Genomic DNA, 15,366 nt, shown 5'->3' on the forward strand with positions numbered 1-15,366 from the left:
CACATCTTTGTTTAGAGTTTCTCTACCAGGCCTGGCTTGCTGAGGGCGGGTCACTGACTTTTCAAAGAACAGTCACATTGGAGCCCACCAGCACAACCCAAAGCCTTGCTGTGAACCTGGCAACCCCACTTCTGATAATTCATCCTATGGAATTAGAGCAAGAATTAGCTACAGGGGTGTCCACGATGGCATGATTTATAGCTGTACCAAACTGTAATTCACCTGAATGCCCAAAATAGGGGATTGGTTAAATAAATTGCACATCATCCAAATGATGAAATATTATGCAGCTATGAAAAAAATAGATTGTAGATTATTTAGTGATATGGAAAGATGTTTATGTTCTAATAATAATTATTTGGAGAAACAGGCTACAAAATTCCATGATTTTTGGAGGGAGTAAAAATATATATTCATACATGTATATGAAATATGTAAATATAAATACCAAACTGTTAATTATTATTTCTGGGTGGAGCTGTAGTTTGACTTAAATGATTAGAGAAAGGCAAGCACACTGGTGATTTGCCTTTAGGATTCCGTATAAAAGGCCAGCCAGAGGCCATGTAGAAGAGACGTAGCAGACACGGGCTCTGAGATCAGGAGGACCTGGGTTCAAATCCCAGCTTTGCCGCTGAATAACTGCAAACCTTGACAAGTGGTTTAACTTTCCTCGGCCTTGGTTTTCTCAGGTGAAAATGGGAATGACACCACTACTAAACTTGCATAGTTGCTGTGAGCATTCAACGAAGGGATTACCGTAATCAATGTAAGCATTTCACATGGTGCAGAGAAGCACTCAAAAATATCAGTTATTATTACATAGGAGAGCCAATGCACATGTGATATGTACAGTCCATCCCTGAGTTTGCTACCTCAAGAGTTAATCGTCCCCTCTCAGTAGCCTGCAGGGAGGAGTGAGGAGGGGGGTGACAATGGAGGAATGGAGGGAGGAATACTCAGTGCAGACACGGATTGTACACCTACCATCTGCAGCTGATGGTCAGAGAGGCCCCGAGTCACATGACGAGTTCACGACTGAGCTGGGTCAGGACCCGGTCTCCCAACCCCCTCTTCTGCCCTCTGCCTGTTGCTGGGGTCTCCTTCCCAGAGGTGTTTTTTGAGGAATGCTCACCTGAGCCGCCCTGTCGCACCTGGGCCCTTGTTCTTTCCCCTGGAAATCAGAGAAAGCCTGGCCTGTCTTGGGAGGCCATGCCCACCTGGAGCCTCTGGCCTCCGGAGTCTGTGGCTGGGATCACAGGCTCTCATGCCCTCCCCGCACCTGGCCACAGCGTCAGGCTGGGGGTGCCCCAAGCATCCCCAGAGGCCCTCACTGCAGATTTTCATGAGCACCGCCTGTTCTTGGGGTAGTAACAAGAGCTGTCTGTTCCTACTCCCCAGGGGAGGGTTGAGAGTTATATCCCGGAGGCCCCCTGACCAGTCCCAGGGCCTCTGGGAAAAGAATCAAAGGTCTCTATAAACTAGGGTCCTTTTGTAGATGAAATTATTTTAGGCTTTTCCTATTTTAGGAAATTTCCCAGAAGTGGCAGTCCAAACCTGAGAAGATAACGGCCCGCTCAACTTGAGGGGAAAAGATGGAAAGTCAGGCTCGTGGGGGCTGAGCCAGCCTAGACAGAGCTGGGGCTGCAGTTTGCATATTACAGCACAGAGGGAGGCCTTGATTGAGAAAGACCATACATTCTGAACCCCAAATGGGGATATTTGAGATGAGGCAATAGAACCTGGAAAACATGGGCTCGGGTGTTGGGTGGAGCTGGGTTCAAATCCCTGCCTTGCTAATGGCGGCTGTGTGATCTTGGCCACATTTCTTAATCTCACAAGGCCTCAGTTTGCTTATCTCTTAAATGGAGCTGCAAACAGAACCTGTCTCGTGGATATTGCTGGAAAAAGGAATGTGATATATATAAAGTGTAGAGCCCAAGATCTGGCAAAAACTGCTGCTGACGAGGATGATGATGATGGCTGCCTGGGTACCAGAGGACAGGAATTGACGGGGAGGTGGCTGTGGGCAGGAGGCCCAGCGTAACCCTCCTCCAGCCAAGCTTTTACCATTTGCTCTGCCCTTGGGAAAACCTTGCCATTTGGGGGTGCTGCCCGGGGAAGGAGGGAAGGCCTGCCACCCTCTGGAGTATGTGCCCAGCAGTCAGCTGGTGTGCACTGCCGGGTCCAGAAGCCCAAGCTGGCTCAAGGGCTGCAGAAAGGGTGAATGTGCACAGGCCCCACCCAGACGGCAGCCAGCCAGGACCACCACCTCTGGCCTTGACTTTCAGGGGGTAGAGGATGCTGTGAGGAAACAGGCAGGGGAGGGTGAACAGCCAGAGACACAGGAGGCGGGTGGGATCTGAAGTGGCTGCTACTGCATCACGGGACAGTGGGGGCACAGAAAGCTCAGGTTCCGGGTCTCCATCCTGCCTCTGCTCCTTAGGTGCTGTCGTTCCTCAGATAGCAAGCGATGGTTCTGGGCCTGTTTCCTCCTCGTCTGTAAAATGGGGAAACCCAACTCCCCTCGAGTGTTGCTTTGGGGAGTAAGTGCCAGGCGTGTAGCATGTGCTCAGTAAACGTGAGCTCTCATTAGGGACCAGGGAGCCCAAGGGTGAGGGAGAGGCTGGTGGTCTGCCAGCTGGGGCTGCCACATCCCCCTGCTTGTGGATCTTACCTGCCTCCCCCCGCCCCATTCCCCTTTGATAGGGGCTTGGCTTCCTGGGCTCTTCTTTCCACACGTAAAACACAAACAGCCTCTGACTTCCAGGGTTTCCGGGAGCCTGATGGTGGAAATAGGCTGGGATGGGGAATCAGGGGATCTGGGACTAGTTGGAATCTATCTGAAACTCTCTGCCCCACAAGTTTCCTTTCTGTAAAATGGGGAATAAGATACCGCAGTTCTCCCTACTGTCTAGAAATGGTTCTCCATGGACGGCAGTGAGCTGTTATCTGAGCTTCCTGTCCTGCTGTGTCTTGTGTACTTTGCAGCCTGTCATGGGCTGGCTTCTCAGTCCTGACTGTGGGCTTCTAGGAAGTCTGGCCGCGCCGTCAGCCAGGCTGAAGCTGATCTTGGTGATCTCTGCTGCTTTTTGGCGTCTGGTTGCGCTGGCGAAACCTAGGCTAACACCGCCGTCTGGTGGACGTCTTTTTAAAAGCAGGAGCGGAGTGCAGCGACATTTCAGGTTGCCGCCAAGGGTTTCCCAGCCTCTTAATAAAGGGACAGGTTCCCTGGACCAACAGCAGCTTCAAGGAGGAAGTGCGCCCCTGGAGAAAAACACCGTCGCTCCACTGCGATGGCAATAGTGGGAACTGGCTTGGCAATGGGGCAAAATGTCTTAGAAGGCGGCCAAGGGGCGGGTGGATTGGCCCGGATTTGAAGGCGACTCTTCAGGTTATATTTTCTGAGGGCCTCGATGTTGTTGAATCTCCGAGCCTCTGTTTGCTTCTCTGTAAGGTGAGGATTGTCCGGGTTCCCTCCCTCAGAGGCCTGTGGCAAGGACTGAATGAGACAATACAGGACATGCCTCTGAAGTGATGGTCGGCAAGAACTCATTCCTTCACTTCTTCAGCAAGCGCTGATCGCTGATAGACGGTCCCTGCTGTAGCGCTCCGGGCGGCTCTGCAGGACCCTCACAGTCATAGTGTTGAGGGTCGCACCTGCGGGATCTGCCATCTTTGCGTAGTGTCTGTAGTTGGATTTACTTATAATTGTTTAATTGGCTCTCATGCTCTCTTTTTTTACTTAATGAATTTATTTTAAAAATAAATTTCAGATGATATCTGAAAGTGGTCATCAGTAATCATATCTCTTGCCATAAATAAAATAAGAAGAATTGGCATTTATTTAGAGCTTACCCTGTACGGGGCACAGCCTGAGCTCCTCACCTGTGTTATCTGTCAGTCCTCAACCTCACCCGCAGGTACTATAATCATCCCCATTTGCTAGATGGGTAAACTGAGGCAGCACAGGCCTGAGCGTGCTCAGTCTGCTACAATGAGAGATCAGCAGGTGTCAGAGAGGTGATGAAACACGCTGACCAAGGACTTTCTCCTTGGAGAAGGCGGAGGGATTGGATGAGGATTGAAAAGGGGGGATTTTTCTCACCGTGAGTGTGGTAGGCAGAATAATGACAACCCCTCAAGATGTGGACATCCAAACCCCCGGAATCTTTGAGTTTGTCACCTTCCAAGGTAAAAGGGACTTGGAAGAAGTGATCAAGTTAAAGGCCAAATGGAGCAATTATCCTGCTTTATCCAGGTCAGTCCAGCATAATCAGAATTGTCCTTATAAGAGGGAGACAGGGAGATGGACTAATAGAGAGAAGGTGTGACAACAGAAGCAGAGATTGGAGTGGTGCAGCCACAAGCCAAGGAATGCTGAAGGCCTTGCAGCCTTCAGAAGTTGGAAGAGGCAAGGAAATAGCCTGTCCCCTGGAATCTGCTGAAGGAACCAGCCCTGCTGACACCCTAAGACTTTGATTTTCACCTGTGAGACTTATTTCAGAGTTCTGACCTCAAGAACAGGAAGAGAGTAAATTTATGTTGTTTTAAGCCACTAAGTTTGTGGTTGTTTGCTATAGTGACAATAGAAAACTAATACAACTGGATTCCAGGTTATGTGAAGCTGTGACCCCGTCCACCCACCATACCACCAGCGGCCTTTGTCCTGCCCCTGGGGAAACACGGTCTGCTTGACAAGGGGTTCCCCCTCCCTCTCACTCCCCCCCTTTCCCCTGCCCTCCCCCATCTCTGGGTGAAGAACTCTGGTTCGTTGGGGGCAGTGGATCTGGGCTGGGCTTGGTTACTTATTCCTGTCTCACTCTGGGACTTTGGTGGGCCATGATGGCTCCTCACCCCTGACCTCAGTTTCCTCATCTAGCAAATGAGAGGCAAAGCTGTGTGGTTTTGAAGGACCTGCCGAGCAGGTCTCACCTATGGAGCTGGTAAAACACACTCTCCTAGGTCCAGGCCCCAGAGAGTCTGACTGGTGAGGCCTGGGCAAAGATGCTCTTAATGAGTTCTCCAGCAGCTCCGATGCACACCCAGCTTAGAGAGCAAGTGATCTGGGGATCCAGGCCGTGTCTCCAAAGTTACCCGTTGGAAACATGCCACTCAACCATCTGTTCCATGGACCCTGAAGCATAAAGTCCTTGTTCTACCACTTCCAAGCTGTGTGACCCAGGACAAGTGCCTGTGCCTCTCTGTGCCTGCTTCCTCACTGTAAACTGAGACTCATAATAGTCTGTATTTCAGAGGATGGTCGTGAAGGTTCAAACATTATTAACTGCATGTAGTAGGTCTCGTGCATGTTGCTTCCCAAAGTACCAGCTCCTCAGCATGGCATTCAAGAACAAGCACACACTTGGCCCCAGCCGACCTCTCCTGTCCCATTCCCGTCCACTCTTGATGCCCCTTCTCAGGTTGTGGCCACATGAGCTCCTCACAATTGCTCAGGCCCCTGCCTGTCCACGTCATCTGGAATGCCCTTCTCCCTCTTCTCCACCCAGAGAACTCTGACTTACCTTCAGTGCCAGCTCAAATGCCACCTCCCCCGGGAAGCCTTCCTCCTGGTTTCCAGGCCACTGCTTCCTCCACCTGCTGCATTCCTCCACACCTGGAACCCACCATGGCTCACACTTTTTGTGATGACCAGTTTATCTCCTGACTTCACTATGGGACTGTTACTGCACAAAATTGGGGTTCACTTGCCCAATGAGCATAAACAAGCCAATTAATTATGGCATCAGCCTTAAAGAGAACAGCTTTATTCTGTGAGATTGATCTGCAGGGAGAACAGGGGGCATGTGCTCTCAGATCTGTCTCCCAGATTCAGGATTTGGGGTGAAATTTAAGAGGTTAGGGAGACAGGCTGGCATGCAGAAATGCTGGTGGGACAGGTTTTGATTGGTGGGCTTCAAACATTTATGGTAGAGTTTTAACCATTTATGACAGGCTTCTAAACACTTATGATGGGGTTCTAAACATTTTTGTGAGATAGGGAAGGAATTTTAACACAGGATCTTCCTGAATGAGGGATCCCTCACTTCTGATAAGAGCCCAACTGTCAGGTTCTGGTCGTGTCCCGGTCCTTGGGTTCCATGGGAAGGAAGATCTTTGGATCCGTGGTTGTTTCTGGTGACGATTTCTTCCTTCGCGCATGCCCCGGCTACATGACGTTGCAGATTTTCTGAAAAGCAATCCTTAATCACTCTGTTGATAAGAGATGGGGTCAGTTGAACTGGCCCTGGAGGGCCCACAGTTACAGGACCCTTGAGGGTGGGGATGGTGTTTCCTTCAAGCCTTTGGATAATGCTCAGCACAGATTAAGCTCTTAGCACATTTGTGAGGGAGGGAGAACAGGCTGTGAAATGATCTCTTCACTTTGGTTCATCTTGTGGAAATTGGGGCCACGGCGGTGACTATCCCATGGGTCTCTGTAAATCAGAAATGAGTTGATGCCTCTGCCTGGCCCAGTGATCACTCATTCTCATCTCTGTGTACCTCCTCACAGTCAAGTACACTTACCAAGGTCCAGCTGGGTGGATTTTCACGTGACCTTCCTCGAATGCAGTTCCTAAGATCAAGGGAAACCACACAGATTCACTTGTAAATGTGGACACTTAACCTTGAAAGCCAGGCAGCCACTGTTCACATGAACCTAATACTTTACCAAGTGTTCATTGGTTTAAACTTTTGGTAATTAACATTAGATTTTTTATAACATTTAACACTAACTACGTTATCTATTTTAAATTTTAAGCTCTTTTTAAGATCTGTGTGAACTTTTGGGGTGTGTCCTAGGGACAGATTTTTCACAAAATCTACTTCCCTTCCCCCCCAATTTCATAAATAGTCATAAATAACTGGATCCAACACTCTCAAGAATTTTCTCATTGGAGTCATTAAGAGTTGAGTCTAAGAAAGGAAAATTGTACTTATTATTATAAGAGTGTGGATTATTAGCTCTTATAATTATAAGGGTTATTTATTATAAACCTCTCCATAGATCACATTAATATTTTATAATCCACTGTTGAAGTCCTCCAGCGTGGGCCTGCTCTGTGGGTTTGCCGAGGATCAGCTCTTGCCTTTTCTGTACCCTGTCCTGACTCCCGGTGGGCAGAGGAAACCCGCTCTAAACGCCCTGCCCGCTCCCCTCAGAGGGGACGATTTCCTTTCCCGCCAACGTCTCTGTTCTTCTGCTGACCCGCACTCTTCCTTCTCCAGCCTACCTCTGGCAAGAATCCTGTGAAGAGAAAATTTGGCTTCGGAGCCGGTCCCTTCCTCTTCCAGTGACCCTCATTCCCTATCCTGGGTCTCATTCCCCTAAGGTCTTGCTCTTGGCAGTATTAAACTTCTCCACCCACACTCATGATGACCCTGTCCGATGGCGTGTGCCCCGTCCCAGGGACACTTGCACCGTGGAGAGCAAACGGATGGGTGCTCTGCATTGAATATCCCTACGTGAGAGGCCCTGGGCTGGAGGTTCTCCATTTAGCCCTCAGTCTCAGGACCATTATGAGGTCAAGGATGGGAGCTCTCCACGCACTATTCTTGGGTTATGTCTTTCCTTTGGGAAAGGGAGAGTGAGAGTTATTCTGGACCCAAGTCCAGAACTTGGCACTGGCCAATTAGTTCTATTCACAAGAATGTTTTAATTGCTACCATTAGTAAATGTTGTCTCTTTAAGCCAAGTCAAGCAGTTGAGCCAATGGCAGTCTGGAGCCCTCTCCAATGGGTGGGTCTTGGGAGTGAGTCAATCAACGATCATTGAGCCCGCACTTCCTCTTAAGGAATGAAGCTAGTGATGGCCTTCGCTGCTGTTGTATCTCCAGCATCTGCTGCAGCACCAGACAACAGTGGATGCTCCCTCACTGTCTGTGATTGCCCCTGGGGGCATGGGCCTGTGGGGCAGAAGTGGGAGTCCGGGACCTCTGAGCCAGAAGCATTCTGTCTGTTGCGCAGTGCCTGAGATTCGGCTGATCTCTTTGAGGGTCCCTGGAAGACGCCTTGGCAGGGCCCCGGTGCAGACAGTCTGGTGCAGCTGCGGTCTGTGTGTCGCTGATGATGCAGCCGGCACCAGCCGTATGCACCCTGAGCTTGTACCTCCTTGGGACGGGGGTGGGAGATCAGGGAGGGCAGGTGAGTGGCGCCACTTCCATTACTGTCCGCTGTCACGACTGAAGATCTAGCCTCTTGTCAGGAGTGCCCAATGTAATGAGCCTGCAGGGCTGACTCGGGGAGAACTGGGAAACACCGTTGCCCCATGGCCTTATCCTCCAGCTGGCTTAATGGCTGTCTGGCATTGTCCCTTGTCACAGATGAGGAAACTGAGGCTTAGAGAGGTCAAGTGCTTTTTCCAAGGTCACAGTCTCTGATTACATCTCTCTGGGAACCACAGATTCTTCTGGAATGACATTCCCTCATTAATATCCTCAGGGATTTCTGGGGCGCTTCCCAGGTGAAACGCAGAGAGAAAGGGTGCCGTCTAAGCCAGCTTCAATCTGGGGGCCGTGTCCCTCTGCACACCAGTTCTTCAGATCAGAATACTCCCTCACTATCTGCTAAAAACAAACCAGAAAGAACCAAGCAACAAAAATGGTGGTGGGGACAGTCCACCTGGCCCCCAAGTCCCAGCGAATGTTCGGAACACAGGGCTCAAAAGAACGAATGAGTGTGGGGAGGTCTGAGCCAGGTCTCATCTGGCTGGGGTGATCCTGTGTCTTCCAGTGGGAGTCAGTTAAACCTGCCCCACTGGGTCTGTGTCGTCCACACCAGGACCAGGGAGGCATCTGGACAGGAAAGCTGACTACTGCCCCTACCCCGACTCTGCACAGCCAGGCTGACCAGCCACACTCCCTGAGTTTCTGGCTGATCCTGATGTAAGTAAAATGCTGTATGATACGATGTGAGATCTGCCTTCCCAAGTGCTGCCCGAGGGGCTGGAGAATGTGGCCTGAAAGTGCAGGGAATTAGTAATTCTCACTTTGACCCGTGAGAAGTGGGAGACGGAACGTTCTCCATAAAGCCTGTGTCCCGGGCTGCAGGAGTGGACGAGCAGCCCGTCTGTGAGCAGCCGGCGTCTCTGCAGCTTGTCATGAGGCTGTGGCAGCATCTTGAGTTGCTCCCCGGCCTTCCCTGCCTCACTTCTCTCTTCCCTCACCCTGCTGCCTGGACCTGCCCTCCCAAATCCCCGGGGTTGTGTTTTCTTGGACCGTGCTTCTCAAATTTTAACAAGCATTTGAATCACCACGGGGCTCTTGTTAAAATGTAGAGTTGCTTCAGTGAGTCAGGGGTGGAGCCTGAGATTCTGCATTTCAGAACGCTCCCAGGTGATGCTGATAATGCTGGTCTGCAGACCACTCTGAGTAGCGAGATTCTAGGGCACTCAGGTTATCATAATTGGAACAGAACAGATTTAGAAAACAAACTCTTGGGATGGGATTTCGGAGCTGCACTGGCCGTGTGTCTGAAGGCAATAGGACCACAGTGCTGGTAGCAGGCGGGGTGCTGACAGCACATTCAGTGAAGTCATAATTCCTCATGCTTCCCCCTGTGAAATGCGGTGCAGGGGGAGCATGGCATTGGGTGGTCAAGTAGCTGGGTGCTTAACTGGTTACAGGATAATGAAGTTACAAGAACTGTGGAGTAAGGAGGCTACTCTGATAGCACTGGAGATCTTCCAAACAGAAAACGATGGGCTGGGGCAGCTGCAGGCACGTTCTGCAAGTCAAAGGGCCTATACCAGTTTCCTAATGCTGTAACAAATTGTCACAACGTAATGACTTAAAGCAACACCAAAGCATTATCTTAGTTCTGTGGATTGGAAGTCTGGTGTGGGTCTCATTTGGCTAAAATCAGAGTGTTGGCAGAGCTGTTTTCCTTTCTGGAGGCTCCAGGGGAGCATGTTTCCTTGCCTTTCCACCTTCCAGAGGTTTTCTGCTTCCCTTGGCTCATGGACCCTCCATCCATCTTCGAGGCCAGCAATGGGCAGTGAGTTCACTTCACAATGCATCTTCTCTTCTGCTGCCTCCCTTTCCCACTTTTAAAGACCCTTGTGATTGCATTGGGCCCACCTGGGTAATCCAGGATACTCTCCCTTATCTTAAGGTCCACTGATTAGCAATCTTAATTCCATCTGCAACCTTAACTCCCTCTGCCACATAACTGGCCATATTCAGTTTCTGGGATTAGGATGTGGACATTTTTGCAGAGGGACATTATTCTGCCTATCACGGACCCTTTGGAATTTTTCAGAGAGACTCTATCTCATGCAGCTGCAGAGCAGACTGTGCTGAAATCGGGTCAGAATCTGATGATAAGGGTGACAGAGTTTCAAAGACACTAGTGCAAAGCCTCAACAAGTCTCCTATGGTAGAGTTAGGACCCTGACAGGAAAAGAACAGATCCAAAGATCTGATATAGGACCATTTGGTGTATGACCCTGAGAATCTGCTCATATAGGCTAAAAAACCTCCTACCTGGCAGAAGGAGCCCCTTCTCTGTTGTCAGAAGAGAACAGCCTCCCCTGTGTCAGAGATTCACCTGCAGCTGCAGCCCTGCTAGTTGATGCTTTTCCTCCAGAGAATTGACCCACCACCACACCACCACCTCTCACTGCCTCTGCCTGGTAAGCACAGTGAGGTCCTCGCACAGCTGGAGAGAGACGTTGTCTGTCCTGCTTTGGGAAGATACAGCTTACACGCAAGGGAATTGGGCACCTGGATGTAGGTACTGGGAACATGCATAGGAGTGGAGCTGGGGGTGTTGAGGCTTAGGTGGTTGTAGAAAATAAGGCTGGATAGGGGAAAGTTCATTGGCATAGGGCAATTATTCCTTACTCAGGATTCAGTGTTATAGCAAGGAAATCTGGAGCTGGTTTTAATAATTTTCTCAGATGGTTTCTGGAAGCTTGAACTGATAGTGGCCTACAGTGCATGGAGTGGAGATGTTTTGGTTTATTTAATACTATTATTGAAGAAGAGGCCTGCCCCACTTCACCAATGTGAATGTCACCAGTTTTTAGGGCTCCAGGGATCAGGACATGCTGGGACAACCTCTTTATACATGACAAGCTGTTGCATCTCACATTTCCTACCACTAAAAAAGAGGCATAGAAGTTGAGTCTTTTTGGATTTTGGACAAAGAAAATTTGGGACTACTGCTTCACACTCTCTATCAAGTGACTCGAGAGTAAGCCAATTTGAGTGAGGCCTAGAGAAAAAATACTCTGTAGCAGGTCCAGGCTGTGGTTCAAGCAATTCTGCCTCTGGGGCCATCTGGTCCAGCAGATCTGGTGATGCAGGAGCTATTTGTGGTAGACGTGCACGCCAAATGGAGTCTCTAACAAGGTCCGACAGGATCACCACAGCACATCCTGTAGGAATCTAATGCAAAGCTATGTTCTCCTCAACCCCTGTTTGAAAAATAGTTCCCAGAGTGCTACTGGGTCCTAGCAAAGGCTGAGCATCTCACCAGGGAACACCAGGTGACTATGCAGCCTGAGATGTCCATCATGGGTGTCTCCAAGTCATAAGGTGGGTGGACATGGCAGAAATCCATCAAATTATAGAAGTGGAACATCTGGGATGAGGCTCAAGCAAATCTGGAAAGTATGAGGAAATCACATAAACTGGTGGCCCAGAATCGCATGGTACCTACTTTTGCTACACTGATGTCTCTCCTTCAACCCACACCTATGGACTCGTGGAGGAGTTCCATATGGCCAACTTACGGAGAAGGTAAGGACTAAAGCCTTGCTTACTCACATGGGGGCCCTACTGTGTTGGTGCTAGCTGGAGATGGGCTGATGGTATGTTATAGCCCCACTCAGGGCTGAATGGAAACCCTCCCAGTGGCAGAGCTACAAGCAGTACACCAGGCTGTCCTTGGGCTGAGACAGACATTTACACTCTCGGGTGGTAAAGAATGGCTTTGTTGGTTGGTTGGTCGGAGGACTGAAGAGAGTAATACTGGAAGATTGATCACTGGGGGTCTAGGGAAGGGGTACATGTGTGGTCCAGCAGGAGTAGACTCAAAGCTTGTAGACCCATGTTTTAATGCCCACCAGAAAGTCCCCAGATCAATCTTGCCAGAATCAGGTTCAGTGGATGACCGGTCCTGTCACTCAGCCTGGCTCCTCAGGAACCCCTTGCTTGCTCAGGGGGCCCACGAGATGAGCAGGGGTGGAGTCTCTGCATGGGTCCAACAGCGTGGGATCCCTCTCATCAAGGATGACATAGTTATGGCTACTACTATGTGACCAACAGAGACTGACACTGAGTCTGTGACATGGGACCATTCCTCAGGCCAGCACAGTAACACCCCACCTTCCATCACTTCCTATCTCTTTCCTCCCTCTCTCAATGCCCCAGGATTGCTCAGCCCCCAAAAAGCATGGGCATTCACTCAATTTCTGAGGATCTGTTTCCTGGGGAACCGGAGTTACAACAGGAAGGCAGAGGCTCCCAGGGTTCCGAAGGAGCAGCCAACAAATGTGTTCCAGGTTACAATGTCTGAGGGCAGAGCCCAGCCTGATTATAGATGCTGGGAAGGCCATTTGTTTTCTCAATTTCTCTCCTACTTGTTGACATAAGCCTGAAAGTCTGGAAGAAAGAACGAAAGCTTCCCTTCCACACTTAGAGATATGGCTAAAAATGCCCCTCCCCTAAGGAGAGGGAACTTGGTGCCTTAGATCACACTCAAGTGCGAATGGCAGATATCAGCCCTGTGTCACAGGCGGAGGAAGGGACAGCTGCAAGCAGGAAGTCTCTGAGTGCGTACAGGGAGGCTGAGGGAGCGCCACTGAGGGGGAGTACCTAGAAGGAGACCCAGGCTTCGAGTCAGGCGGGCCTGACTCCAGATTGAGCCCTGCTGATCACAGCTGCGTGGCCTTGCGTGAGTCATTTAACTCTGTGAAATGAGAGGGTTAGATGAAATGATCTCTAACGGTCCTTGAAAACTCTACATCAGGAAAGGAAAAGATACATGGAGTGGATCCATTCCATCCCCACCCCATTCCATCCTCCCACCTGGGAGCTCTGAAGGCACCCATACCCCTTCCTTGACATTACTAGCTTGTTTAGGACAGCCCTTGCTCACAATAAGGGAACATCTGGTGACACAAGTAGAGTGTGCTGGTCACACAGCCCCACCTTCATTTACCCTGGTTGCCATCAGTGGCATTCTGGGGGAGACTTTCAAAATGGGCACGGAATATATGAGTCTGACATTGAGCTGAGGTCAAAGGTAGAAGAGTAACGTGTGGATTAAGATGTTGAGGCTGGAAGTGCACAGAGCTGGCTGTGCCCCTTACTGGCCGGGTGACAAGGGCACAGAGCAAACTCCCGGAGCCTGGGTCTTCACGTCAATGCAGTTGGGACCCTCGTACCTGCCTCATGGGATGTGTGAGGATTTAAGGGAAGGTACAGAGAGTAAGCGCCTGGTAAATGGCAGCTGTATTATTATTGTTTGTTGTTGTTATTACTGTTGGCATTGTTACGGCCATGTAACCACAGCCTCTGGAATTCTCCTGACAAAGTGCCGACTGGGCCATCATCCTGATGACTGTCCTAATGGAAATGAGATTCGACTCTCAAACTCTGTTTAAATAAGAATCTACAAGTTTCATTTTTTGCTCCATTTCTATGGGAAAAGGGGAGTGCCCAAGGCCCCTTCAGACTTAATAAAAACTCACCGATACTGATAATTTTCAGAAAACAGGAACTCAGAAATATTACCGGGGCCACACATAGTTGAGTGAGGAGATCAGAGCAATGGGATTTTTAGAAGTTAAAGCTGACTTCCCTGGACGTAGCAACAGTCTCTGAATCCGGGAGTCTTGCAAGACTCCTTAGTGAGAAATGACGTTGGCAGTTTCAGGGTGTAGTTCCTCTCTGTTGTCTGCAGTTGTGGGAAAAGGGGGAACAATTTTCTCGTCCTTGATGAGATTTTTCCCACCAGTGGTCGGAAGGGCTGACATTTCAAGGTTAAACTTTAGGATTTCATTAGTTTGGACGGGGAGAAAAAGCAGGCCTGAGAGCTCAAACCTGTAACCTGGAGAAGAAAGGACGGGACGGGATTGACAGACCCCACAGGGACACAGAGCTCCGGTGTGTACACGAAGCCACGAAGATGCCCAGGGGCCCAGCTCCTCAGCTGCTCGGGGACGCCCCCCATCCACGTGCACTCCTCTCACCCCTCTGGAAAGTGAATTCAGCCAGATTCCAAGCCTCCGTGATACAGACAAAACCCAACCACCACCGTAACAGGACCTTCTGGACTGCTGAGGAAATTGGAAGCTGGACCAGCAATTGGTGAGGGGACATGGAGGCCACCAGGAAGAGACTGGGCTGGACAAAGGTTACAGGGACTCAGGATGTCCTGTGCACGAAGGCGTCCACGAGACAGCGCAGGGTAGTGGTGAAAAGCCAAGCTCCCCACTCGGCCGCCGGGTTGCAATCCCAGCCTTTCCACGTACCGAGTGTACGATCTGAGGTCACTTCAGCCTCTGCGTCTCAGGTTCTTCATCTGGGTGACAATCGCACCCGCCCCCTAGGGCTGCTGTCAAGATTTAGGAAGCGAATTCTGTCATGTCTATAACACTGTGCTGGGGACAGTCAGAGCCCAATAAATTTGAGCATCATCATCATTCTCTCTCGTGCCTCACTATCCCCAGGGACTCAGCCCCTAAGAAGTGAGCTTCTACCCCGAGGTCTAGACAGCTCGAGCTCTGAATGCCACGCTGCCCTGCACTTAAATCCACCCAGTATCGACTTCCTCCCCTTTTGGAGTCCTCAGCCAGGACCCCTCCCCTGCACAGCTCCCTTCAGGCTGTGGAGGTGGGTCCCACTTCTGCTCCCATCCTCTCCTCTCTGCCTGGAGGATTTCCTCGCCCCCTTGGGCCTCATCTGAGGAACCTGGGGAGTCCTCCCAGAAGAGCCACCACTTCTGACCTGGTGACAAGATCCAAAGGCTGGACCATCAGTCACTGGACATCAGCCCTCTCTTTTCCTAACTCTTGAGCATTTGGGTGGGTGGCTTTGCCGTCTCTTTCCAGAAGGAAAGAAATGTCGTATGACACTCCCCACTGTACAGATCACATGAGGAAGATTCTGGCAGACTTTGCTGGCATCCCTGTGCCCCAGCGTTCAGCCCCTAAGGAACCAGAGTCATGGAGAAGATTCTTGGGGGTGGCATGAACAAAGTGGGCAAATTTGGCATTGGGACGGGCTGGAGCGAGGCCTCGTACCACCACTGCAGGCCCTGGGCTGGCCTGCTTGCCTTCCCGCCCATCTCCAGAAGCCACCCGCCCAGTCCTGGGCCTCAGGGATTCGGGTGACAGAATTATGCAACAAGGCTTCC

This window comes from Ceratotherium simum, chromosome 4, assembly GCF_057802395.1.
Source record: "Ceratotherium simum simum isolate JZ-2026a chromosome 4, ASM5780239v1, whole genome shotgun sequence".
Lineage (NCBI taxonomy): Eukaryota > Metazoa > Chordata > Mammalia > Perissodactyla > Rhinocerotidae > Ceratotherium > Ceratotherium simum.